Source organism: Puma concolor, chromosome B4 (genome assembly GCF_028749965.1).
Source record: "Puma concolor isolate L17-30 chromosome B4, mPumCon1.1.hap2, whole genome shotgun sequence".
Lineage (NCBI taxonomy): Eukaryota > Metazoa > Chordata > Mammalia > Carnivora > Felidae > Puma > Puma concolor.
In genome coordinates, this window is record NC_141673.1 from 123242620 (window position 1) to 123257941 (window position 15322).

The 15322-nt window shown below is 38.9% G+C and overlaps 1 protein-coding gene, 1 long non-coding RNA gene and 1 pseudogene across 16 annotated transcripts in view; 1 reads left to right on the top strand and 2 right to left on the bottom strand.

The window, feature by feature from the left end:
* The window catches only part of MLLT10 (MLLT10 histone lysine methyltransferase DOT1L cofactor), a 241101-nt gene that overhangs the window by 218907 nt on the left and 6872 nt on the right, over positions 1-15322 (bottom strand). The gene's annotated exons all lie outside the window — the stretch shown is intronic.
* LOC112868063 (U2 spliceosomal RNA) lies at positions 856-942 on the top strand (annotated as a pseudogene).
* LOC147579483 (uncharacterized) lies at positions 904-6079 on the bottom strand. Its single transcript, XR_015253998.1, has 2 exons — positions 2147-6079; positions 904-1909 (listed from the first exon to the last, which is right to left on the bottom strand). It is a non-coding gene; the product is annotated as an uncharacterized LOC147579483 (long non-coding RNA).

The window sequence follows — 15322 nt, forward strand, 5'->3', positions numbered from 1 at the left end:
GATTCAAAAATGTCTGTAAAGTGAGTAGGGGAAACAAATCAAGTAAAAAGGACAGACTAAAACATAAAACAAGACCCTGGAAGAAATGGGAAAAGACCACATCATGAGCACAGGTAGTTAATTCCACCCTCCTTCCTAGAACTCCAGTAAGTGAGGTAAAAGGACATAAAGTCACAAATAGAAAAAGAACACAAGAGAAGACAACAGCTATAAAATTTTGGAAACTAGAAAGGAGACAAGGAGTAAATGACTTAACAAATCAGAAAAGGTTGCTGCAATAAGATAAGCCCAAAAGCAATGTATCTTAGACTACATAGCACCAGAAACTGGAGAAACTTTAGGTACCAGGCACTAGGGGGTAGGAGTCACACATGCACACTGCTGGTGTATGTATCCAAAAAGAATGCGTTCAGGTGAAGCTAAAAAGGAGAGACGGGATATACTGAAAAACAACCAAACTCCCCTCTAATCTACTTCTCAACTACCCCCATCCTCAGAAACTGCAGAAAGGGTAAATGAGGAAATCTGGATTTGAGGATACCAAGCACAGCTGAGGAAAGGGGTACCATACTGAAAAAGAAGAATTAACTGAAAATCTAATTGTAAATAGGAAATTCCAGCAAACATCTGGCTCAAAGAATACTGGTAACCAGGTCTGTCAATCCCAACCAGATGAAAGACTTCCCTCTCAATAAACTAACCAGCTGGTGGTCTCCTAATAAAAGAATCCAGTTAGATCACCTAAAATGAAGGCAATCAGCAGCAATCCCTGCCCACGCACACAGAGCTTCCAATCTCAAATAGGTGCCTAAGAGTCACCACACTTTTTTAAAGGAATTCTTTTATTTATTTTTTATCGCTTCTCAGCCTTTTGGCTAAGATCAAGTGTAGGAATTCTTTTACTTTATTAATTTTTTCTGAGAGAGAGAGTGTGCACACACAAGTGGGGGAGGGGTAGACAAAGTGGAAGATGGAGCTCTTAGGCAAGATCCAGGCTAGGCGTGGAGCCCAACACCCGGCTCAATCTCACAACCTTGAGATCATAACCTCAGCCTAACTCAAGAGTCAGCTGCTTAACTAACTGATCCACCTAAGCACTCCCAAGAGTCACCAGATTTTTAAGCAAAGTCTCTAACAGGACAGGCCAAAACAACAATACAAAGAATTTCTGAGGAAGAGAGTCCCAGGAGCAGAAGAAAACTTCAGAAAACTGACACAAAACAAAACAAAAAAACCTTCTGGTTAATACCTTCACAATGAAGGGAAACACAACATTCAAGAGATATTCCATACTCATGGAATGGAAGAGGCAATATTGTTAAAATATCCATACTACCCAAAGCAGGCTATAATCCCTATCAAAATACCAACATTTTTCACAGAACTAGAATAAAACTAAAATTTGTATGGAAAACCACAAAAGACTAAATAGCCAAAGCAATCTTGAGAGAGAAGACCAAAGCTGGAGGTAACACAATCCCAGAGTTCAAGATACATTACAATGCTATAATAATCAAAACAGTATGCAACGGCACAAAAACAGACACACAGATAAGTGGAACAGAAGAGAGCTCAAAAATAACCCGACGCTTATATGGTCAAGTAATCTCCAACAAAGAAGGCAAGAATATACAATGGAGGAAAGACAGTCTCTTCAACAAACAGTGCTGGGAAAACTGGACAGCTACATGCAAAAGAACAAAACTGGACCCCTTTTTAGTCACAAACAAAAATAAACTCAAAATGGATTAGATCAAAATTTGAGACCTAAAACCAGAAAACTCCTAAAAGAAAACATAGACAGTAATATCTTTGACATCAACCATAGAAACATTTTTCTAGGTAGGTCTCCTTAGGCAGGGTGAAAAAAAAACAAAAATAAATTATTGGGACTACATCAAAATAAACCCTTTTAAAATTTTTTTTTTTTTTAACGTTTATTCATTTTTTTGGGACAGAGAGAGACAGAGCATGAACGGGGGAGGGGCAGAGAGAGAGGGAGACACAGAATCGGAAACAGGCTCCAGGCTCTGAGCCATCAGCCCAGAGCCCGACGCGGGGCTGGAACTCACGGACCGCGAGATCGTGACCTGGCTGAAGTCGGACGCTTAACCGACTGCGCCACCCAGGCGCCCCCAAAATAAACCCTTTTGTACAGCAAAGGAAACCCTCAACAAAATGAAAAGAAAAGGCAACTCACTGAATGGGAAAAAATATTTGCAAATGATGTATCTGATAAGGGATTAATAGGCAAAATCTATAAAGAATGGGGGTGGCCTGACTGGCTTAATCGACAAGAGCATGTGACTCTTAATCTCAGGGTCATTAGTTCAAGGTCCATGTTGGGTGTGGAACCTACTTAAAAAAATAAAAAATTAAAAAATATGCTAAATGAAAAAAAAAGAACTTAACACCAAAAAATCCAATTTAAAAATGGACAGAGGTTGAGGCACCTGGCTGGCTCATCTGGTGGAGCGTGTGACTCTTGATCCCAAGAGTTTGAGCCCCACGTTGGGTGTAGACATTACTTAAAAATAAAATATTTTTTAAAAATGGGCAAAAGACCTGAAACAGACATTCTTCCAAACAAGACATACAGATGGAACGACAAACACAATAAAAGATGTTCAACATCACTCATCATCAAGGAAATGTAAATTAAAATCACAATAAGAAATCACTTTACACCAGTCAAAATGGCTAGTATCAAAACCACAAGAAATAACAAGTGTTGGCAAGGATATGCACTGAGTAATGGGAACCCTTGTGCACTGTTGGTGGCAGTATGAATTGGTGCAGCCACATTGGAAAGCAGAATGGAGGTTCCTCAAAAATTAAAAATAGATTACCATATGACGTAGTAATTCCACTACTGAGAATTTACCCAAAGAAAATGAAAACACTAACCCAAAAACATATACGCACCTTTATGTTTACTGCAGTATTACAATAACCAAGATAACAGAAGCAACTCAAGTGTCCATGGAAAAAGAATGAGCCATAAAAAAAGAATGAGACCTTGCCATTTGCAACAACAAGGATGGCCCTAGAGGATATTAGGCTAACTAAAATAAGTCAGAAAAAGACAAATACCATATGATTTTGTTTAAATGCGGAATCTAAACAAAACAAATGAAGGAACAAAGAAAATAAGCAAAAACAGACCCTGAGGGAATGGGCAAAATGAGTGAAGAGGAAGTAGGAGATACAGGCTTCCAGTTATGGAATAAGTCACAGGGATACAAAGGCACAGCAGAAGGAATATATTCAGTGATTGTGTCACAGCACCGTAGGGTGACAGATGGCAGCTACACTTGTGGTGAGCACAGCATAACAAAGAGAGTCGTGGAATCACTATGTTGCACACCTGAAACTAATGTAACCTTGTATGTCAACTATACTTCAACTAAAAAACAAAGAAATAAAGACATCCAAGAAATAAAAACAGAAGATAAAAAATAAAAAACAGAACACAAGAGAAAAGTATAATAGACTTTAAAAATTTAAGTGAAGGGTCAGAAGACAAAGTAAGGAACTGCCTCAGAAAGTAGAACCAAAGGGGCGCCTGGGTGGTTCAGTCGGTTAAGCGTCCGACTTCGGCTCAGATCATGATCTCAAAGTTCATGGGTTCAAGCCCCACATCAGGCTCTGTGCTGACAGCTCAGAGCCTGGAATTTCCTTCATATTCTGTGTCTCCCTTTCTCTCTACCCTCCCCTGCTCATGCTCTCTCTCTCTCTCTCTCTCTCTCTCTCTCTGAAAAATAAACATTTAAAAAAAAAAAAAGTAGAACCAAAAAAAAAAAAAACTTAAACACAAAATATTAAAAATTGGAAAATTAGTTCAAAAATGCCAACATCTTACAGAGAACAAACTGAGGGTTGATGGGGGCTAGGGAGAGGGGAAAGTGAGTGATGGGATTTGAGAAGGGCACTTGTTGGGATGAGCACTAGGTGTTGTATGGAAACAAATTTGACAATAAATTATGTTTAAAAAAAAAAAAAGCCAACATCCAAATAAAGAAACATACAGGGATGCCTGGGTGGCTCAGGCAGCTAGGTGTCCAACTCGATTTCAGTTCAGGTCATGATCTCAGTGTCATGAGATCAAGTCCAGCATCCAGCTCTGCACTGGGCATGGGGCCTGCTTAAAATTCTCTCTCCCTCTGCCCCTCCAACCACCCCTGCACACACACGCATGCTCTCTAGATTAAAAAAAAAGTTAAAAATACTCAACATCACTCATTATCAGGGAAATACAAATGAAAACCACAATGACATACCACCTCACACCAGTCAGAACAGCTAAAATTAACAACTCAGACAACCACAGATGTTGGCAAGGATGCAGAGAAAAAGGATCTCTTTTGCACTGCTTGGTAGGAATGCAAACTGGTGCAGCCACTCTGGAAAACAGTATGGAGGTTCCACAAAAAGTTTTAAAAAAGGGTGGGGGCGCCTGGGTGGTTCAGTTGGTTGGACGTCCAACTGCGGCTCAGGTCATGATTTCAGGATTTTTAGTTCAAGCCCCTCGTCAGGCTCTCTGCTGACAGCTCAGAGCCTGGAGCCTACTTCGGATTCTGTGCCTTCCTCTTGCTCTGCGCCTTCCCCACTACCCACCCCCGCACTGCTATCGCTTTGTCTTGCTCTTAAAAATAAACAAACATTTGAAAAAAAAAAAAAGTTAAAAATAGAACCACCTACCCATTACACTACTAGGTATTTATCCAAGGGATACAGGTATGCTGTTTCCAAGGGGCATATGCACCCCAATGTTTATAGCAGCACTATCGACAATAGCCAAAGTATGGAAAGAGCCCAAATGTCCAACAACAGACGAATGGATAAAGAAGATGTGGTATATATATACAATGGAGTATTACTTCGCAATCAAAAAGAATGAAATCTTGCCATTTGCAACAACATGGATGGAACTAGAGGGTATTATGCTAAGAGAAATAAGAGAAAAATATATGACTTCACTCATGTGGAATTTAAGATACAAAACAGATGAGAAGGAAAGCAAAAATAATATAAAAACAGGAAGGGGGACAAAAATAAGAGACTCTTAAATATAGAGAACTAAGGGTTGCTGGAGGGGTTGTGGGTAGGGGGATGGCTAAATGGGTAAGGGGCACTAAGGAAGACATTTGTTGAGATGAGCACTGGGTGTTATACATAGGGAATGAATCACTGGAATCTACTCCTGAAATCATTATTGCACTATATGCTAACTAACTTGGATGTAAATTTAAAAAAATTTTTTTATTAAAAATAATAAGAAAAAAGAAAATAAGAAAAATACTGAAAAAAATGACAACAGAACTGATGAAATCATCAAAGAAATAATTTTTAAAAGTTCTACTATTGACCAAACTTAAGTTCCCTAACATGATTTGCCAAATCAAAAGGGCCATTGTATGCCTAATACAATGAGTGAGGGGAAACACACTACCATGAAAAATATCAGAAATAACCTGGATAAAAAAATACTAAATCCAGAAAGAACAATCACATACAAAATATTAGAAATCAGGACTTTACAACATTTCTTAACAGAAACACTGAAAGCTAAAGAGCAAATTGCCAAAATTCTAAAGGAAAATGATTTCCAACCAAGAATTCTATATTCAGCCAAACTATCAATCAAGATGATAAAGCCAACAATTTTATCAAACCTGAAAAACCTTTAAAAAATTATTCCTCACACACCATTTTCTATGAAGTTGCTAGAGACGCCCACCGAAACAAGAAAATAAACCATTAGAGATGAAGAAATCGGGAAGTGAGGTGTTACAAAACAGAATCCAAAATAAGCAAGAAACAAAGAAACTCCCAAGATTATAGTGAAGGGAAGATCCAGGCCTAAAGAGAAACCAGCCCAGATGACAGCAGGGAGATGGTACCCAGAAGGTCTACCGATTTAAAAAGGAAAGGAAAGTGAAAAGTGAAAGAGGAGGGAGAAGAGGAGGCAGAAGGAGAAAGAAAAGAAGGGGAGAAGAAAAGAAGGGGGAGGGAAAGAGAAAGAAGAGGGAGGAAGAGGGGAAGGGGGAGGAAGAAGAGAGGAAGAGGATGGAGAGGAAGAGGATGGAGAGGAAGAGGATGGAGAGGAAGAGGATGGAGAGGAAGAGGATGGAGAGGAAGAGGATGGAGAGGAAGAGGAGAGAGAGAAAAAGGAAAAGGAAAATTGAATTCATGGAAGATTTTACTAATACACTACCTGATTCATTAACCATTTGGAAGATTATATGAAGAAGCAACAGAGGGAAAAAATTTAGCCTTAAATAAAGAATACAAGAAAACTTAAAATACAAGATGATTATTAATCCCAAGGAAATGAAATTAATAAAAAAAAATCAGTATACTTTTGGCTCAAAAATGAACAAAATATTTAAGTAGTCATAATAATGTAAATATTACTGTTCAACACTACTGATTTAACAAAAATCTGTGATATACTGAAAGGCAACTACTAAAATTGATATGTCAAGAACAGCTGCTTATGGGGGTGCCTGGCTGGCTCAGTCAGTAGAGCATGCAACTCTTGATCTCAGGAGTTGGGTGCAGCTGGGGTGCAGAGCTTACTCAACAAAAATAAACTTTAAAAAGCAATAGCTGTGGGGCACCTGGATGGCTCAGCTGGTTAAGCGTCCAACTCTTGATTTCACCTCAGGTCATGATCTCATGGTTCATGAGTTGGAGCACCCAAGTCAGAGTCCGAGCTGACAGTGCACAGTGGGCTTGGGGTCCTCTCTCCTTCTCTCTGCCCCTCCCCTGCTCGCGCTCTAAATCTCTCTTCCTCTCTCTCAAAATAAATAAACATTTAAAATTCTGTAAATACAATAAACAATAGCTGCTTACACATTCCTTTTAGAAACGTACAAGTATCAGAAGGAACGGCCAAAAGAAGTTGCTTCTGGTAATGAGATGAGGGTTCAAGGGTAAAGCAGCAGGTACTGTTTTGTTTGAGTGAGAAAAGTTTTTGGTAATACCAGACTTAGACTATGTGCATTTATCGCTCTGGTAAACATAAAAATTAAATCCAAAAAAAAGGGAATAAATAGGTGCCATATGCTGGGCAAGGTATCAATTTCCTTTCTCTCACTAGTTACACAGGTGAAGAGTTACACTTGTTAATACAAACAAGTATTAAGCACCTACTTCATATCAGCCATTAGGTTAGGCTCTTCTCACAGTAAAAGAAGAATTCAAGATAGACCAGAGAAATTGGCCACTTACTACATTTTATCTATGGTGGTAAGCACTAAATCTGTTAACTTTCTAAAAGCACCTCTTTCAAAGCTGTAAGAACTTAATGTACTATGAGAAATTTAAAGGCAAATATTAGATATGAATCAGCAATAAGAAAAAAATGTTAGCAAATATTTAACTCTGAAGGCATTTTTTTTTTTTTAATGTTTATTTATTTTTGAGAGAGACAGAGTGCAAGTATGGGAGGGGCAGAGAGAGGGAGACACAGAAACCAAAGCAGGCTCCAGGCTCTGAGCTGTCGGTACAGAGCCCGACACAGAGCTTGAACCCACGAACTGTGAGATCATGACTGAGCCGAAGTCAGATACTTAACCGACTGAGCCACCCAGGTGCCCCAATGTTTGTTTATTTTTGAGAGAGAGAAAGACCGGGCACGAGTTGGGAAGGGGCAGAGAGAGACACAGAATCTGAAGCAGGCTCCATGACCTGAGCCAAAGTCAGATGCTCAACCGACTGAGCCACCCACCCAGGCACCCCAATTCAGAAGGCACTCTATTTAAAGTATACAAGCTAAACTCCTTGTACAGAAATAAAAGGGAGAAAGTTATATATGAAATTTTAACTGCCTTCTTGCACTCGGGAATCAAAGGTAAATTGAAAAAAAAAGAAATCAAAGATAAATTTGAAAACAATTTTTAATTATGTATATATCATGGTAAATCTCCAAGTGGCGGAAATAAAAAAGAAAAGTTAAAAGAATAAACATCAGTTGAAGCTGAGGCACTTAATGAAAATATCAGATCTAATATATAATACATACACCCTAGAGACTGGGGTGGACTATGACACCAGCATAGACCCTAGACACGTTAAAAAAAAAAAAAAAAAAAAAAAAAAAAAAGTTCTAACTGGGTTCCCTACATGAGGACAGGAGTTGTTAAGTGCCTATCCCACAACCAGAGGGGAATCTATCCTAGAAAAACATGGCCTAGACCAGTAAGACTAGAGATGCTGCACTGAAGATGTCTGTTCTGGACGTGAGGAGTCACTCTAGAAAAACTGGAAACTCAAACCTATGTTGAGGGAGAGTGGGGCCCAAAATCCATTATCTAAAGGGTCCTGGGACACCTGGGGGGCAGACTCACGATTTCAGCTTAGGTCACACAGTTTGGTTAGGGAGACTGAGCCCCACCTCTCACTCTGCACTGACAGCAGGGAGCCTGCTTGGGATTATCTCCCTCTCTCTGCCCCTCCCCCACCCACCTCCGCATGCATGCTCTCTCTCAAAAATATATATAAACATTAAAAAAAAAAAAAAACAGGGGTGCCTGGGTGGCTCAGTCAAGCGTCCAACTCTTGGTTTCAGGTCAGGACATGATCTCATGGTTCATGGGTTCAAGCCCTGCGCTGGGCTCTGGGCTGAGGGTGGAGCCTGCTTGGAATTCTCTCTTTTCCTATCTCTCCGACCCTCCCCTGCTCATGATCTCTCTCAAAATACATAAATTATTTATAAATAGATAGATAGATAGATAGATAGATAGATAGATAGATAGATAGAACTGCAATCCAAATCAAGAAACAAAAATCAGTCTGGAGCAATGAACTCCATCCAGTAGGCAAACTCTAATAGTCTGCTATTACCAACCCCAAAGCCATTCTCCAGATCTTCCCTAGTAACAAAACTCCAATTGTATTTGGTTCTCCAATTGACCCATATTTTGAATTATAACAATTCAAAGCCAGTAAAATTAAGCATAATCTGTTGCCTGGGGCTTCAAGAAAACTTAAGAGAATCAGTCAGCTGGGAGGAAAATCAATTTTCATTTTGCACCCCCCTTCTGCCTAGAACTTCTTTCCACAGTCACAATGACTGTTTCAGCTGCCATCCTCTCTCTGACTGTGGGACAACCCTGAAAACAAAAACCATGTGCTTAAGGTTGGTATAGTAGGAGGACAAAAAAAGCCTGATCCCAAATGATGTCACAAGAGCTGTCATAAAAGCTTTAAAAGGCCTTCTGAACTCCTTTTAAATGAAAGAATCTGTAAATCTGTAAATTCCTAATCTATAGAAGCCACTAGAATCTGGTCTTTGGTAAGGTCACACAGGGTTCTTCAGAGACAGAGCAAATGCAAACACTTTCCATAGTAACATCTTCACTGTGTTCCTAGAGGAACAGGAATCCCAAGGAAGACAACTCCTGAGGATTAGCTCACAGCCAAAAATTACAATGAAGACATCTACCACCAGAGTTAACAAACAATTCTAATTCTAATTTAGAGAAATCTAAAATCTCTAAGAGGTTTTAAAATAAGTATTTTTTTTTAAGTAAGCTCTTCGCCCAATGTAGGACTTGAACTCATGACCCTGAGATCAAGAGTCATGTGCTCCATCGACCAACCCAGCCAGGGGCCCCTAAAATAAGTATGTTTCAAATGTTCAAGTAATAAGGGAATATAATCCATAAGGCAATAATAGCAAAATATTATAAAAAAAGAAGCAAATGGAAACATAAAAACAAATAGAAAGTCTACATATACTTTACTCAGACAAGAAATTCACTCATAGGGTTAACAATATGCATAAATTTCAAGACAGAGCTAAAGAGATTATCCACAATAGACAGATAAGATAGAAAATATGATGAAAAAGAAATTAAAAGACAAGCAAAAAAAGAACAAGAATCTCAAGCATATACCTTAATTAACAGTTCCAGAAGAAAATTAAATGGGAAGGTGACATATGAAGAGAGAGCAGAAAATCTGCCAACATGTAAGAAAAACTGAGTCCACAGAACAAAAGCTGATCAGCTCTGAAGCAGGATAAGCATACTGTCAACAGATTTTCTATTAGCACAATTAGATACCAGAAGACAAACTAGAATAAATTCTTTACTTACAGGAAAACAATGATTACTCTAAAATTCAAACTAGCATATAAGACAGCAAAATAATAACATTTTTAGACAGAGATGAATATAGTTTGCTTACTGCTTACTAGGCACTGAACCCTAGAACTGTATTTTAAAAAGAGGGGTGCCAGGGTGGTTCAGTCAGTTAAGCATCCAACTTCAGCTCAGGTCATGATCTTATGGTTCATGGGTTCAAGCCCCGCGTTGGGCTCTGTGCTGACAGCTCAGAGCCTGGAGCCTGCCTCAGATTCTGTGTCTCCCTCTCTCTGACACTCCCCCACTCGTACTCTGTATGTCTATCTCTCTCTCAAAAATAAACATAAAAAAAAAATTTTTTTTTAAAGAAAAGTAAAGGACTATAAAGCAGCAAGGCAAACAAAAAACTGGGTTACACAAAAACATCAGTAATGTTATATCTAAATTATAAACCCCTATTTAAAAAAAAACACAATTTGGGACACACCTGGGTGGCTCAGTCAGTAAAGTATTTAACTCTTGATTTCGGCTCAGGTCATGATCTCACAATTCATGGGTTCAAGCCCCACATCAGGCTCTGTGCTGGCAGTGCAGAGCCTGCATGGGATTCTCTCTCTCCCTCTCTCTGCCCCTCCCCCACTCATGAGCTCTTTCTTTCCGAAAACAAACTTTTAAAAACTAAATAAAATATAAACATAAAAATAAGGAAATTAAATACACTGTGGCTCTATAACAAAACACTAAAAAGCAGATAAAAAGAATGAATTAGATCAGTATGTATTAATGCAGCTATATCACAATTTACAGAACACATATACAATGATACCATTCCTGTAAAATAATACTAGATGGTATTTATGAATATAGACGTAGTATAAGTACTAAAACAGATGGTAGTGTATGCATACAATGGAATATTATTCAGCCATAAAAACAAAGGAAATCATGCTGTTAGCAACAACACAGATCAACCTTAAGGGCATTATGCTAAGTGAAACAAATTAGAGAAAGACAAATACAAATCTTCCCCAATATACAACAGTGTTATGTCCCAATAAACCTATCACAAATTGAAAATATGATATAAGCTAAAAATGCATTTAATACACCTAACCTACAAACATCACAGCTTAGCCTAGCCTACCTTAAATGTATTCAGAACACTCACATTAGCCTACGGTTGGGCAAAATCATCTAACACAGAACCTATTTTATAATAAGGTGTTATGTATTGAATACTATACTGAAAATGAACAACAGAGTGGCTGTTAAGTATACTGGTTATTTGCCCTCCTAATCAAGTTGGCAGCTGATTGGGAGATGAGGCTCACAGGTGCTGCCCAGCAGCATCAGGAGCGTATCGTACCGTGTATCACTGTTCTGGGAAAAGATCAAAACAAAACTTGAAATACAGTTTCTACTGAATATTTACTGCTTTCACAACCACGTAAGGTCAAAAAATCCCAAGTCAGGAACCGTCTGTACTATATGCTCTCAACTTACATATGGAATCTAAAAGAACCACTCTCATAGAAACAGAGAACAGAGTGGTGGTTGCCAGAGACAATGGATGGAGGGTAGGGAAAAGGGGTGAGGTGCAGTCAAAAGGCAGAAACTTCCAGTTATAAGGTCTGGAAACATAACATACAGCATGGTGACTATAGTTAACAAGACTGTATTGTGTATACGAAAGTTACTAAGAGTAAATTTTTTTCAAGTTGTTTTTGTTTTTTGTTTTTAAGGAAGCTTTACACCCAAACATGGGGCTTGAACTCATAACCCTAAGATCAAGAGTCCTATGCGCTACCAACTGAGCCAGCAGGCATCCCAAGAATAAGTCTTAAAGGTTCTCGTCAAAAGAAAAGAAACAGGGCACCTGGTGGCTTAGTCAGTTAAGCACCCAATTCTTGATCTCAGCTCAGGTCATGATCTCAGGATGAATTCAAGCCTTACGTTGGGCTGCAAGTAGGACATGAAGCCTACTTAAAAAATAATTAAAAAAAAAAAAAAAAAAGAGGGGTGCCTGGGTGGCTCAGCTGGTTAAGCGACCAACTCTCAATTTTGGCTCAGGTCATGATCTCACAGTTTGTGAGATCAAGCCCCACATCAGGCTCCGTGCTATCAGCTTGGGATTCTCTCTCTGTCTCTCTCTCTCTCTCTCACAAAATAAATAAATAAATAAACTTAAAAAAGAAAAAGAAAATTGTAATAATGTTAGGTGATGAATGTTAACTAAATTCACTGTGGTAATCATTTTACAATATATAAACATATCAAATCATTACATTGTATACCTTAATACAATGTTATATGTCAATTATATCCCAATGAAACTGGAGAGGAAGAGAGAGAGAAACAGGCAGACGGACAGGTTGGTCCCAAGACACGCTAAAAGGTTAACGGATGACTCAGACTGGGGACAGTACAAAAGTATTTCAAGTTAATTTTTTTTTATTATTCTTTTTCAGAAGGTAAGAGTTGAGGCAAATATGAAGAATCAACATTAGTTCATTGTGAGTGAAGAGTATTTATGTTCTATATTCATAACAATTTGTGATAACTAAATATATACTAATGTAATTTTACTTAATAAAATTAAATAGAAATATACACTACAGTTAAGCATATAGTTTAGATGGTTTTATAGATATATAGGGACTTTTACATTATATATCTTCATTAAACAAACACTGAAAAATGTGCAACTCTAGGTCAATCCCCAAATTCTGGGTTTACATTCCATCTAGTAGTTCTTCCCCAACAATGTTAAGAAGCCAGGAATAAATACAATATAAAGAGGCAGAAGAGTAGGAAAAAGTTACATCTCACCTCCGGTAGAAATCGTCTTTTCATTTAGAGCTAGAATAGCAATACCTAAATAATGTAAAATCCTAATGGGCTTTTGGCCATTTTACTCTCTTGCACAATCCACTCTATGTTTTCAAAGTAGAATATTTAAAACCTAATATATCCTCATTATCTCATTAAAATTATATAAGTAGATAAAATTTCTAGTAAGTCTCCTCAGCCTGTGGTAATTAAAAACAAATACCCATTAAATACAAAACAGTCATCAGTGTCTTAATCTCTAACCACCAAGAAGTTAGTAAACAGTGCTAAGTCTAATCAAAAATCTTCAGGGGCGCCTGGGTGGCGCAGTCGGTTAAGCGTCCGACTTCAGCCAGGTCACGATCTCGCGGTCCGTGAGTTCGAGCCCCGCGTCGGGCTCTGAGCTGATGGCCCAGAGCCTGGAGCCTGTTTCCGATTCTGTGTCTCCCTCTCTCTCTGCCCCTCCCCCGTTCATGCTCTGTCTCTCTCTGTCCCAAAAATAAAAAAAAAAATAAAAACGTTGAAAAAAAAAAATTTAAAAAAAAAAAAAAAATCTTCAGCAAAAATACATGTTCACTTGAGATAAATAAGCAACTCAAGTGCTTTTTCTGAACAATGAATGCCTACCTACAAAGAGTTTCCCTTAAAAACCATCCAAACCTTCCCTCACTCTTTTACTTTCCTCTTCCCTTACTTTTTCAACATTCAGTCTAATCCTACAACTTCTACTCTCTTCAGTACCCTATAATGAGAGGTCTGCCCAAACCAGGGAACTACGACTGTGGTCTTAGAAACTTTTTTCAATCCTTCAGGTCCTTACAGCAAGGTTCTACTGCAGGTTCTCCTTTCCTGAACGTTCATGATCCGTTCGTGGTAACTTGTTCTCTTACTCTCCACAAGTGTGGATGGATATTCACCATAGCCATCTTCATTTTTCTTTTCTCTAACAAAAAAATGTCATTGGTTCCCAGTCTTCCTTCTAGGCAGCTACAACTCCAACTTAACTCCATTACATTAATCCTAAATTTCCAATGAAAACTCCCAGCAGCATCAAAACGAACATGCCCAAAACAGAACTTTACTCTTAAAGTTTGCTCTCCTTTTGCCATTACTCTATGACTATTTACGGTACCACCATTCCAGAGTGATTAACTTTGGTACTCAGAATTGTCTTTGATTACTCCCTTTCCTTTACCCAATATCCATGTGTCATTTCATCCTTTAAAATGTTCCCTCCCTTCCTTTTCACTCCCTCTCCTTCTTTCCACTCCCTCCCCTTCCAGTCTCACATATTTAGTGTAATATCCTGTGTTTCAGTTTCTAACTTCCCATTTCAAATCCATTCCATCCACTACCAAACTTCTTGTGTGAAATTACAACTTTATTACTCTGGTTTTTACTCTATAGTATCTGTCAAGGTACTACCAGCTCATAATTCCCTCTTCTCTGAGAAATGAGCTATCTCAAACCCACAGACATCTTGTGTCTTAAGCAACCTTACTGCCTAGCCATGGCTAACTGGTCCAGAGTCAGGCACCTCATCCAAGCCAACCCAGTTTCTTCCCTCCCCAAAGGAACAGGAGATTCAGATGGACATTTAGTCTCTTGAGACAGGAAACAGAAAATATTAGGAGCTGAAGTATGGCCACTTTTCACCACAGAAGGCAATACAGAACATGATGGTTGAGAGCTTAATCACAGCCCAGCCTCCAAATAGATACGCATTTCTCTTAAAATCATGATGTCTTGGGGCGCCTGGGTGGCTCAGTCAGTTGAGCATCCGACTTCGGCTCAGGTCATGATCTCACTCAGTCTGTAAGTTTGAGCCCCGTGTCGGACTCTGTGCTGACAGCTCAGAGCCTGGAGCCTGCTTCTGATTCTGTCTCCCTCGCTCTCTGCCCCTCCCCCAGTCATGCTCTGTCTCTCTCTGTCTCAGAAATAAATAAACATTAAAAAATTAAATAAAAAACATGATGTCTTTACCCATAAAATGTGAACAAAGTACCTCAAAGGTTTGATAAGATGATTAAACCAGATAATTGTAGAACATTTAACATAGTACCTGACAGATAGTAAACAGCTAGTAGCAGAGAAACCTGCAGAAAGGAAAAGAATAAAGCAGACAAAGAAAAGCAAAAATAAGATTAAGACTAATTCAATTCTGGGGCACCTGGGTGGTTCAGTCGGTTAAGCATCCAACTCTTGATTTCAGCTCAGGTCATGATCTCGCAGTCTGTGAGAGAGTCTGTGGGGATCCAAGCTGTCAGCATACTCTCTCCTCTCCTCTCCTCTTCTCTCTCTCTCTCTCTCTCTCTCTCTCTCTCTCTCTCTCTCTCTCTCTCTGTCCCTTGGGATAGTCTCTCCTCTCTCTCTGTCCCTTTCCTACTTGCGTGCCACAC